The sequence below is a fragment of the Rhamphochromis longiceps genome, linkage group LG17, assembly GCF_057381845.1.
Source record: "Rhamphochromis longiceps isolate RC_006_pf linkage group LG17, R_longiceps_female_GT1.1, whole genome shotgun sequence".
Lineage (NCBI taxonomy): Eukaryota > Metazoa > Chordata > Actinopteri > Cichliformes > Cichlidae > Rhamphochromis > Rhamphochromis longiceps.
This window is the reverse complement of record NC_140573.1, coordinates 17,192,618-17,204,903: the sequence shown is the minus strand read 5'-3', so window position 1 is coordinate 17,204,903 and position 12,286 is coordinate 17,192,618.

Below are 12,286 nucleotides of genomic sequence, written 5' to 3'. Positions count from 1 at the left end.
TGAGAGTTAAAGGTGTGTCTTATCAGCACAATAATTTTAAAGGTAATCCACACCTAAAGCACACTTCAAAGGCATTCCGTGAGAAGAGGCTACTTTTCAAAAAGATAAATGAATAACTAGTTTAGCTTTTTTCAGTGTTTTCCATGGTAAAATTTAAATAAGTTCTTTGATTTTGGGAAGAGAGTCTGGCAAAATGAATTTTGAGTTTTCCTGACTGTCTTTGTGCAGTTTATGGAAAATTAATTCCGCCAGATTGATTCCAGATGTTGGCCTTCCACTAAATACTTGTTACCATTTAACATTCAAGTAAAGGATCAACTGGGCTGAAAACTATCAGAGAGAGAGACTTTAGACTTTGTGAGTGGCCAAATCATCAATCTAGAACATTCATAAAAGAAAACTGCAATATCAGATGAGGGACTGTTTCATGTATAGGGGTTTTGAGTAGGGCTGGGCCATATTATACCGTTCACGGTAATACCGGTATAATGTTAGGCAACGATAGGAAAATGAAATATCGCGATAGAATGGGAGTAAAACGCGCATGCGCAGTGCCTTTGTTTTCATACGCACATGGCCGATTGTTGAGTGAAACAGATGAACCAGAATTGGTTTGTAAAAATGGTGCAACTTCAGTGATGTGGAACTGGTTTGGTGTTTGTCCGTCAGATACACAACAAAGCACATTTTTTTGCAGAACATGCAAGCGGCCGTCGTTATTGTCATATTTGTCGGACTAAGATGCTCTTAAATCTGGGAGTAATCTGGGTCCTAAACTCCGTATGCTTCAGGTCAAACAACACTGCAGCATCACTGAGAGTTAAAAACTGTCTAAATTCTTTCATCTTTAATAAAACGATCAGCATTGCTGCTTTACCAGGTGTAACTATAAAGTTTAACGTCCAGGCATCCATGAAAACAAAAGTTATTACATTTAACGGAGTTAGAAGTTAGCAGGAAGCTAGCGGAAGTTAGCTCGCTAGTTTCGCTAGTTACCTAAGCATGATATAGCATGTTCTGACTGAGAGATTTCTGAAAAAAATCAAACGTACAGCTCTGCTATCACTTCCAACATAAATGAAGACAGGAAACGAAACAGCAGTGACGTTTGTAGGGTTACTGAAGTTGGGCTAGCTGGTATATAATGATGTGCTACGTGATCGCTAGCGACACAGCTATGTTAGCATAACATAAACAGTGAAGCTGGAGGACGAACACTAACACTTTTCCACTTATAAAAGTTAACGTGAAGGTTCCTCATGGTTAGAGACAAATGCAATCGCATGGCAGGATACTGTAAACGGACCAAACTTCAGTCAGGAGAACAACTGAGATAATCCATCCACAATACGAGGTTAGTCATTAATATACTGCAACAACATGGGAATAGAGCAGCTGCCAGAGAATTCAACATTAATGAATCAATGGTACAGAAGTGGAGGAAGCAAGAAGAATGAGTTTAATAAAGTTTGATTTATCTGACTGCTTTGTTTCGCTTAATGTGCCTTATAATCCCGTGCACCTTATGGTCCGAAAAATACGTACTGCACACTGCAGTTTAATGTTGCAAAGCACCTCTTTTTAACTTCAGTGGATATTATACATGGTTATGCTCAGGATATGTCAGCCCATTTCTACTGGAAATGCCTTTTGGTTAAACTTTCAGCAAGGAATTTGCATTTGCACTGTTACATTTTTATAAAGCTTTAATGTACATAAAAACCAGCTTCTTGTTTAAGTGAAAATAAATGGAAGGTTGTCTTTTTGCGCTAGTAATGTTGTGGAGTTGTATTTTGTCTCGCATCAATTATATCGTCGGTTATATCGTTATCGCAAATTTTCAAATATATATCGTGATAAATATTTTTGGCCATATCGCCCTGCTCTAGTTTTGAGTCCATCGACCATGGCGCCTATGATGTCACCATTTCATACTGTAGTCTTGTAATCTCTGTAGTTTGTTGTTGGACAGTCATCTGTAAATCTGCAAGTCATCTGAAAATTAATTCATATGAACTTATATCATTGTTGGAACCTTGTATTTTGATCAAATGACTGGTGCCTACACACATACTGTGAAATACTCCATTTCAATCATGGATCAACATTTAGACTGATGTTGATATCCATAAAGTTTTACTGAAATGATGCAAATGGCGGTGTTAGCGTGACAATGCAATGCACACAGTTTGCCTTTGGGCACTTTAAGGCGTTCTCCAAAATAAAGCAAAATAAATAAATCAAGTCAAATGACTCCAGGGACGCTATCGTCAATGCGTAGTGTGTTAAATGAAAATGCTAGTCCTTCTCATTAATGTTTTAGCCTCAGGCAAAAAGATAAAATCAGCATACTGCTGGTTTAAGACTCTTATTTTTACATGCAGGTACAGACAAGAACGCTCTCACATACTTTCGGTGGTATATCTTTCAACCAGTTTGAGAGGTCAAGATAGGTAGCGTAACAACTGTTCACACACACACACACACACACACACACACACACACACACACACACACACACACACACACACACACACACACACACACTTAAAAGGATAAGCAGGAGGAGATGGATGTATGGAATTTTACTATTAACAATAACACAGCAGAAATAAGCATATAAATGGAAATCAATCAACTATAACAAAATAATAAAGTAAAGTGAGAAGAACAGATTGACAGACATTGACTGATGTTGATATCCATGTGTTTTTACTGGAACTATGCAAATGAAGGCGTTAGTGTGACACTGCAATGTACACAGTTTGCCTTTGGGCAAAACAGATCAGGTTCCTTATTAATGAAGTTTGAATTCCTCAATGTGAGGTCATACTTCACATGCAGACTTTATTTCTACCTCACAGACACAGCTTATTTGGATGGATTAGGAGTTCAGAGGGAGCTGGGTCATTGCTCTAAGGAGCCAGCTGCTCAGGGTCTAGCAGGCAACCACCAGTTCTTATATTTTCATATAAAGAGCTATAGACATGTTTCTCTGTCAAAATAGTGAAACTGGCTTGCATCCAAGGTAAGAGTTCAGCCCTTAGGCCATTCTCCAACTTTAAAGAAACCTTCGCAGTGATGTTATGTACCTCACCTCTGGCGTCGTTGCCCACCTCTCAATTTTAAATACACGTAGACATTGAGGGCTAACAGGAGGGACCATGCGCTTACCTGCTGCTCTCTGGCAGGTAGCTCCATGCCCTCCTGGGTTTTAAATGCACCTTAGAACACACATGCATCAACACTACAATGAGCGGGTGGAGGGAGGTTTGGAGTCTTCTCTCACCCCCATTCTCTGCGGCCTGCTGGAGCGGGGGGGCTAGGAGGAGGAGTTGGCCGTCCGACTGCGGTCTGGAGTGTGGGGCCTCCCTGCTGCTGCGGAGTCGGGGCGGTCTGCCTCCCCCCACCGCAGGGAAAAGGGTAACACCACCTGGGTCTGGGTGCAGTTCTCCCCTCCAGGGGCAAGGGTACCTAGACCCGGTTCGTAGAGTACGCTTGGGGAGTGTGATCGTGTGTACAGCGTGTCTTTATGTCTGTCTCCACGTTGGTTGAGTGTGGAGTAGGTTCAAGGTTCAAGGTTCTTTATTTGTCACATGCATAGTTATACAAGTATAACACACAGTGAAATGTAGCCTGACACGCTCCTCGACATGTGCAAAAAAATTGGGGGGGGGGTGTAGAGGAAGAACATACATATATATATATATATATATATACCGTATTTCCCGGACTACAAAGCGCACCTGAATATTAGCCGCACAAGCTAAAATCAGGGGAAAATCCTGTTTTGTACATACATTAGCCGCACCTGACCAAAAGCCGCAGGTGTTTCAATGTTGACTCATCATATGTAAGAGAATATGCACAAAGGGAATTGTCAGGAAAGAGATGGCTGTTTGGAGACACACCCCTTTTATTAATATTTTGAAAAACAAGTTATGGGTACATATTTGCATAACTTTTTAGGTATATGTACAAGTAGCGGTAATTACAAGTACGAAACATGTACTGTGCTTCATAAATGAGTAACAAATGTAGTACATAACAATAACCTACAGCACACCAGAAAAATAGATTCAGACTACCTTTTAGGCTCAGGTGCAGTGACACGGCTTTAACAAGAAGAAAAGTCAGTCATTCACCACCATCTTCCTCTTCTTCCTGCACGCTAAAAACCACCAAAGTCCTCTTCTCCAGTGTCGGATACGAACAGGCTCAGGATGGCTTCGTCATCCACTCTCCGCTTCTCTCCTTCGTTGTCACTTACAAAACCAAAGAAATCCTCGTTGTCAGTGTCAGAGTCAAACACCCTCAGAAGGGCCGTGGCGGTGTCCTCCTCTCCATCATGCAGCAGTCCAGCCCTTCGAAATCCGTTGGTGATCGTGGATGTTTTCACACTTTTCCACGCTGTCAGATTCCACCGGTGGAGTTGAGCATAACTTGCTTTTCGCAAGTTTATCGCCGCTCGTCATCCACGACTCCCGCTGAACGCGTAGCGTTAATTTGAAGTTTGTTTTTCGCGCTACTTGTACGGCACTATGTTGCCTGGCGGATGGATACGTGACCAACATACCACTCTTGAACCCAGATACTGTGTGTCTGATCACATGCCCTTCCGCCAGGCAACGTAGTGCCGTACAACAGCGGAACAAACAAAACAAATCGTCTTACGATATGACAAAAATCACGGACAATCCATAGAAAAGCTGCACCTGACTAAAAGCCGCAGGGTTCAAAGCTTGTGCAAAAAGTAGCGGCTTATAGCCCGACAATTACGGTATATATTAGGGGTGCAACGATATTCGTATCGATATTGAACCGTTCGATACAGTGCTTTCGGTTCGGTACGCATATGTATCGAACAATACAAAATTTGTAATTTATTTTATCAACTTTCCTTCTGACGATGCTGTCTGTGTTGAGCGCTCAGTGAATCTGCACTCGACTACTCCGCCTAGGCTCGACAGTGCAGCCTAGGCGGAGTAGTCGAATGCAGATTCACTGAGCGCTCAACACAGACAGCATCGTCAGAAGGAAGAGCGCAGGGCAAGCTAGCGAGACAGAAGTTAAGCTCTCCTTGCAACATGGACCTCCCCCACCCTCATTCAGATCTGGCGTTTGGAATTATTTTGGTTTTCATGTGACGTATGACCCTGAAGGTAAGCGAGTCGTGGACTAAAGTAAAACAGTATGTTGGATGTGCCATGCAATGCTCAATTACATGGGTGGGAACTAGTGTGTTAGCGCAGTTAGCTCGTTAACGTGTTGGCCGTCTAGCCCCATGCACGGGGCGATCGGCGGTAGCTCGTTAACGGAGATTTGCCGTGTTGTGGCTTTAAGGTCATTTCAACGAGATTAACCTGAAAGCACTAGTGGGAACACAACGAATATGACTGCACATTTACGCCGACATCATCTTAGTGCAAAGACAAGTGGAAACAGAAAAAAAACAAGCAAGCATGCTACTAACTTTAGCAGAGTCATTTAGACAGCTGTTAGCACATGATTCTCCTTATGGGGTCCTGATATGTTTAATATGCTGCTGAGAATATAGCCCAGAAGAAGCGTATAGTATAGCTTTTATTTTGGAAAGAGCCATTTCTCTGTAATAAACTCTCTTTTCCAAAGATGAGTGATTCCTCAATCAGATACAGGGCTCGCAATATCGCTAGCCCGACGTCCCGGGGCTAGCGATTTTTTCAGTCGGGCTACCAAAATCTATCTCTGCCCTGCCCGTCGGGCTATTGTAGGAAGGAAAAATATATGTCAATGCTTTTGCATTCTTTCAGAAATGTAGCTGGGTAGTTATGTCATTGGCATCGGTGAGCCACTGTCAATATGTGACATAGGGCTGGGCGATATGACCCAAAATTCATATCTCGATATTTTTTAGCTGGATGGCGATATAAGATATATATCTCGATATTTTTTTTTAAGCCATAAAGTAAGAACAAAAAGAGAGTTCTTAGTCAAAGCTGTGTCCCAGATGTCACACAGGCACTTTTATTAACATACAGCACAGATGTACATGAAAAATTACTCAAAATTAAATTATGAGCATTCATTAAATAATAATGCTCCATAAATAAAAGAAAACAAGGTTGTTTTTGTGCTAAACAAAGAGCTCACAATTGTGCAGTCAAAATGTAAACTAAAAGACGCTGAGCGTAATAACAAAGACAGACAGATTTCACAGCAGCTCTATTTCCAAGTTTTACTGCGTGACTGACAGCCTGGAGTTTGAAATCCGCTTCATAACCACGTCTCTTACAGGTGCCATTTATGGTCCTTATACACACACAATATGGTAATATTACGTTGATGCACAGTACGTATCACTCCGCGAAGCTCCTCGGTAGCCGTAATGCGCCGACAATCTATCAAGCGGTGCAGCTCCGTAGCTTCCCAAAGTCGTACTCAAACATTTTTGACAGATTGCTGAGCGCCGTGTACCACATAAAATCGGTTCGCGGCCATCAAGCACAACCAGAATTCATACATAAGGCGCGCTGTCAACTTTTGAGAGAATGAAAGGATTTTAGGGTTAGCGCGGTTAGCTCGTTAGCGCGGTTAGCTCGTTAGCATGTTTAGCTCGTTAACACGTTGACGCCGTCCAGCCCCACGCATGGGGCGATGCGCAGTAACTCGTTAACGGAGATTTGCCGTGTCCGTCTTGTCGCTGCCTGCACGTGAAGCGATGGGGGAGGAGGGGGAGTTGTCTTCAGTGAAGGCGAGGCGGAGTAACGTTGCGTAGAGACAAAAGTGGACGAAAGAGAGGCAAACCTGCGGCTCCACAACTATAATTATAACGTAACATAGACTATATCGATATAAAGGATATTGTCACATCTTATATCTCGTATAAAAATATATCGATATGTTTTAAAAACTCGATATATCGCCCAGCTCTAATGTGACATATTGAAATCGCGTTTGAATTTGCGCTTGTTTTTTGCTTTCACTTTGCAATCGCGCGAACTGTGTATAGAGAGCGACAGCACTGATCTGTGAGTGATGATAATTTGTGCACCAATTCCTCTGACATCGTCTTATTAATCGTTAGCTTACTATGCAAACATGACAAGTGAAATCTCCCGCAGCAAGCTTAAACATGTGAGAGGTTGATCGCGCAGAGAATCGCTGAGCTTATGTGAGTGCGTGTGTAAAAGCAGCAGGATATATATTTCAGTTCTGCTGAGCCAAATAAGACAGGTCAGGGTGAAGAAGTGACAGCCAAAGAAAAGCTTACCACAAAACGGAGAAGTTATGACAAATCAGACTATAAGGCAAAAAGAAAGTGCAGCTTTATGGTTTCATGGACAAAAGAATTTCTGTGGCTGCAATATGACGAGCTAAATAACCAGGGCTGCACATAAGTGGTCCGCAGGTGCGCATTCGCTGTCAAAATAAAAAACACGCACAAGGGTTAGGGTTAAATTTAAAAACTGTACTTTTGAGTTAAAATATATATTTATAATTTTAATAAATGACAAATTAAAAAGGCATGAACATTTTTTTTGTATCGAAAAAATATCGAACCGTGACACCAAAGTATCGAACCGAACCGTGAATTTTGTGTATCGTTGCACATACTATATACTATATATATATATAGTATATACATTGGGTGAATGTGCAGTAGTAGCAGCAAGCAGGTGAATTTTGTACATTAATATGAATAGACATCTGACTATTTTACAGGATAGACAATATAAACATATTTAAAATTAAAGGAATTGAAATGTACATTGTGCCTTGGTTTAGTGTCTGGAAGAGTCCTGTCTCAGTCAATTATAGATGATGTGAGAGGGCGGGTGTGTGTGTTTAGGGCACGGATGGCTTGGGGATAGAAGCTCCTCTTGAGTCTCTCTGTCCTTGCCCGGAAGATGCGGAACCTTCTACCAGATTGCAGAAGTTGGAACAGTTTGTTGCCAGGATGGGACGGGTCCTTCAGTATCTGCGCTGCTCTAGTCCGGCATCTCCTGGTGTAGGTGTCCTGAAGCGGGGGGAGAGCAATCCTGCAGCAGCGTTCTGCTGTACGGATCACTCTCTGGAGAGCTTTTTGGTCCTTCACACAGCTGTTCCCAAACCACGATGTCATGTTCTGTGTGAGGATGCTCTCCACAGCGCCTGTATAGAAAATCCTGAGGATCTTTGGAGAGACCCTGAACTTCCTCAGTTGTCGTAGGTGATACAGGCGCTGCCTAGCCTTTTTGGTCTGGACCTGAATGTGGGCAGCCCATGTCAGGTCTGAGGAGATGTGGACACCAAGATACTTGAAGGACTGCACCCTCTCCACTGGAGCTCCATTGATGATAATGGGCTTGTAGTCTCTGTGCTGACTCCTTCTGAAGTCCACCACCAGCTCTTTGGTCTTGCTGACGTTCAGCTGGAGGTGATTGTCCTGGCACCACGATGCCAGATTCTTCACTTCGTCCATGTAGGCCGCCTCATCGTTGTTGGAGATGGCACCCAACACCACTGTGTCGTCAGCAAACTTCACAATGGTGTTGGAGCCATGGGTGGCCACACAGTCTGAAGTGTAGAGGGAGTACAGCAGTGGCGAGAGGACACATCCCTGAGGTGCTCCTGTGTTGATGGTGATGCTGTTGGAGAAGCACCTGCCCACCCTCACCACCTGAGTTCTGCCAGTGAGGAAGTCCAACACCCATGCACACAGATGGCTGTTAAGTCCCAGATCCCTCAGCTTTGTGAACAGTCTGCAGGGCACTATTGTGTTAAACGCTGAACTGTAATCAACAAACAGCATTCGCACATAGTTACCCTGTTTCTTGTCCACATGGCTGAGAGTGGTGTGTAGGACGTGGGCGATGGCATCCTCTGTGGATCTGTTGGATCTGTAGGCGAACTGCAGCGGATCTGTGGTGTCTGGGATGGAGGAGGAGATGATGTTCTTCAGCAGCCTCTCAAACACCTTCATTACTACCGAGGTCAGTGCAACTGGCCGTTAATCGTTCAGGGATGAGGGTTTGCTGTTCTTGGGCACAGGGATGATGGTGGATCTTTTGAAGCATGTGGGGACCACAGACTTCGCCAGGGACTCGTTGAAGATGTAAGTGAACACACCTGCTAGCTGGTCAGCACAGCAGCGCAGCAGACGGCCGGTGATGCCGTCTGGCCCCGCCGCTTTCCTTGTGTTCACTCTCCTCAGTGCCGCTCGGACGTCATGCTCCGCGATGCTGGTCACCGGTCTCTCGCTGATGACGTCACTGTCCTCGGTAGTCAGGCGGTAGATAGCATTAGCCGCCTGGCTAACCTCGAAACGGGCGTAGAACTGATTCAGCTCGTTGGTGAATGCAGAGTCAGCGTTGATCAGCGCAGTGTCCCTGGCTTTGTAGTCCGTAATGGTGCGTAGTCCGTGCCACAAACTCCGTGTGTCGCCCTGGTGGAAGTGGGACTCCACACGTTCCCGGTACCGGCGTTTGGCATCTCTCACCGCGCGCTGCACGCCGTATGAGGCCGCTTTGTAGGCGCTCATATTGCCAGTGGCGAGACCCGCGTTGTAGGAGGCGGTCCTGGCGTAAGTGCATATGAGAGCATGAGGGTGGGAATGGATGTTTGTATATGTGTGTGCCTGTATGTCTGTGTCTATATGTCAGGTTGGGTGTCAGGCGCCACCTCTCTGGGGACATCTTAGGCCCTCCAAGGTTTGGAGGCCTATCTCCCCCTACCACCACTTCCCCTGCCAGTGGCGGACTCCCTCAGACATCGGTGCGTTGGTGGTTCTTTGTGTCCGGGGATGGGCGTCCAGGTACACACCGGCTCACTCCTTGGTGGCCGCTTATCGGGGCCTGGAGCCTGGGGCTCGCTCGGGCCACTTCGGAGGTGGGGTGCCCCCGGCCTCTCGGCCTGGGGCTCGGTCACTCAGGCACAGCTGGCTGCCGGCGGAGCTCACGGGCGCGTCACTGCAACTCCCCCTGGCTTCTGCTCCGCGGCTGCTGAGTGAGCCCTCATCTGGGACTCTCCTCAGCTCTTTCTGGGACAGTGGCGCGGCTGCCCCTCTGTTGGTCTTCCTTGGTCTCTTGTGTTCTGGGGGCCTCTGGATGTCTGGAGTTTTGATCTCCTCCATACCTGCTTCATGCCCTGGAGGACGGGGCTGTGCCCCCCCCACACCCTCTAGCAGATCATTACATGAAGGAACCTTTTAAAAAAAAAAAACAAGCGCGTCCATGCTCACAGGTGTACACACGGGTGATCACACCCACAAACTACACCCTTTTTGGCTCCTACCTCAAAGCACACTGTGTTCTGTTGATCTTATGTGCTGCACAATAATGTTTAATATTTAGTATTTACTGTCATATTCCCATATATCATTGTGATGTTGTTTATTCTATTACTCTTGTTCTCTTCTGCTTGTTTTCTTTTTTCTTTCAGCAGGTGATCCAGGTGATTGATATATGCATTTTTTTTCTTTTTTTTTTTTCTTTTTTTTTTTTGCTCATTCTGTTGGTGTTTGTTTTTTGCCCTTCCCCCCGGTCCCTCTTCTCAGCTGTTTCTCTTTCCCTCTTTCTTTCTCCCCTTCTTTACCCCAGTCAAGTCTGTCCCGTATTCAGTAAGTGAAAATAAAATAAACAATAAAAAAAAAGAAAAAAAAAAAGAAACCTTCGCAGTGATGTTATGTTCTGTTGCCAACTCTTTAAACTTTATGAAATGCTTTTAATTGAACTATATTGTGTAATATGGAGATAAGTTTCTGCTTCATAATGTGTAAAACTATTGACCTTAAATATATTGACAGTCATGGTCCTTGGTCTTTAATCCAGAGTTTTGAGTTTTCTGTCTTTTTGGTTTCTTTTGGACTTCAAGTGCTATTACATTCTAGTTCCCGTTTGGTTTTGGTCTTTAGTTTATTTTATTTCCCACTGCTTTTGAGTTTTGTTTCCTTTGCTTCTAGTTCTTACTTCTTTTTCAGACGATCTCACTCACCTTTCGTGTCTTTCCATCCTAGTTTCATCTCAGTGTTTTGTCCTCGTGTGTCAACTCTGTCTTGTTTACCTTTCTGTTACGACTGTGATCGTAATCATGTGTAAATTTGAGTGTCCAGGTGCTCCTCCGGGATTGGTGCATCCAAGGTGGATGGCTCACACCGATTGGCTGAGGACTGGGAGGCAGCGGATAAGAAGAGACCACCAGGGACTGCCAATTCATTCATCCATGGCCCAACCCAACCAGACCGTTCACTGTGTCAAAAATATTATGTTAATGTAAGAGCATGTAGGGGTGGACCGCCTTTTTGGTTGATCAGTTTTCTCCTGTTTTTGTTAGGCAGGGAGGAAAGTGATTGTCGTTTGGTTTAGTTCTTTTGAGTAGGTAAGTTGTGTTTATTCCTAAGATAGGTTACTTTTTGTTTGTTGTTTTGGCCTTGGGTTCACCCTGAAGTTATGATATGCTCCCTTCCTTTGTTTAACTGCACTTATTGTAAATAAATCACTGTCACAAAATATTAAGTGTGTGACGTGCTGCTTGGGGTTGGACGGGGATGGATCACCCTTTATGTTGTGGTCTGGCCGCGCCTAGACGGGCCATAACATAATTGGGGGCTCGTTCCGTCTCTTTTCTCGCTTGTTGGTGAGTAGGGTTGGCGTGTCTTGTTCTGGTTAGCGGTTTTATGTTTTTGTGTGTGGGGGTGTGTGTGTGTGAGAATGGATTTTTCACTTGAAGATTTTGTGGAGGCACCTTCATGGGAAAAAATTGACAAATGTAAGAAAGCGGACCTGCTCATTGTGGCTAACTCTTACGATGTGGAAGTGTCTTACAGTGCTCGCAAGGCAGAGTTGAAGGAAACCCTGGCTGAAAAGCTAGTGGACAAAGGTGTGCTTCTACGACGGGGAGATGATGCGGAAAGCAAGCCAGTGAAAGGCGCAGATGCTTGAAAAGGGCTCAGCTGGTGTTTCCCCAACGTCATCAAGCACAAGTGCTTCTTCTTCTGCTGGTTTTGACATAAGTAAGCACATCAAGTTGGTTCCCCCGTTTCGCGAGTCTGAGGTAGACTCCTATTTTAGTGCATTTGAGTGCATAGCCGCTGCTTTGAAGTGGCCGAAAGAGTTTTGGTCCCTCTTACTCCAACGTAAGCTTGTGGGAAAAGCCCAAGAAGTGTGTTCAAGCCTGTCTATTGAGCAGAGTTTAGATTATGAAACTCTTAAGAAAACTGTGCTGCAGGCGTATGAACTTGTCCCTGAAGCATATCGGCAGAAATTTAGGATTCTTAATAAAACTGCTAACCAGACTTTTGTTGAGTTGGCGCGAGAAAAGAATGTGT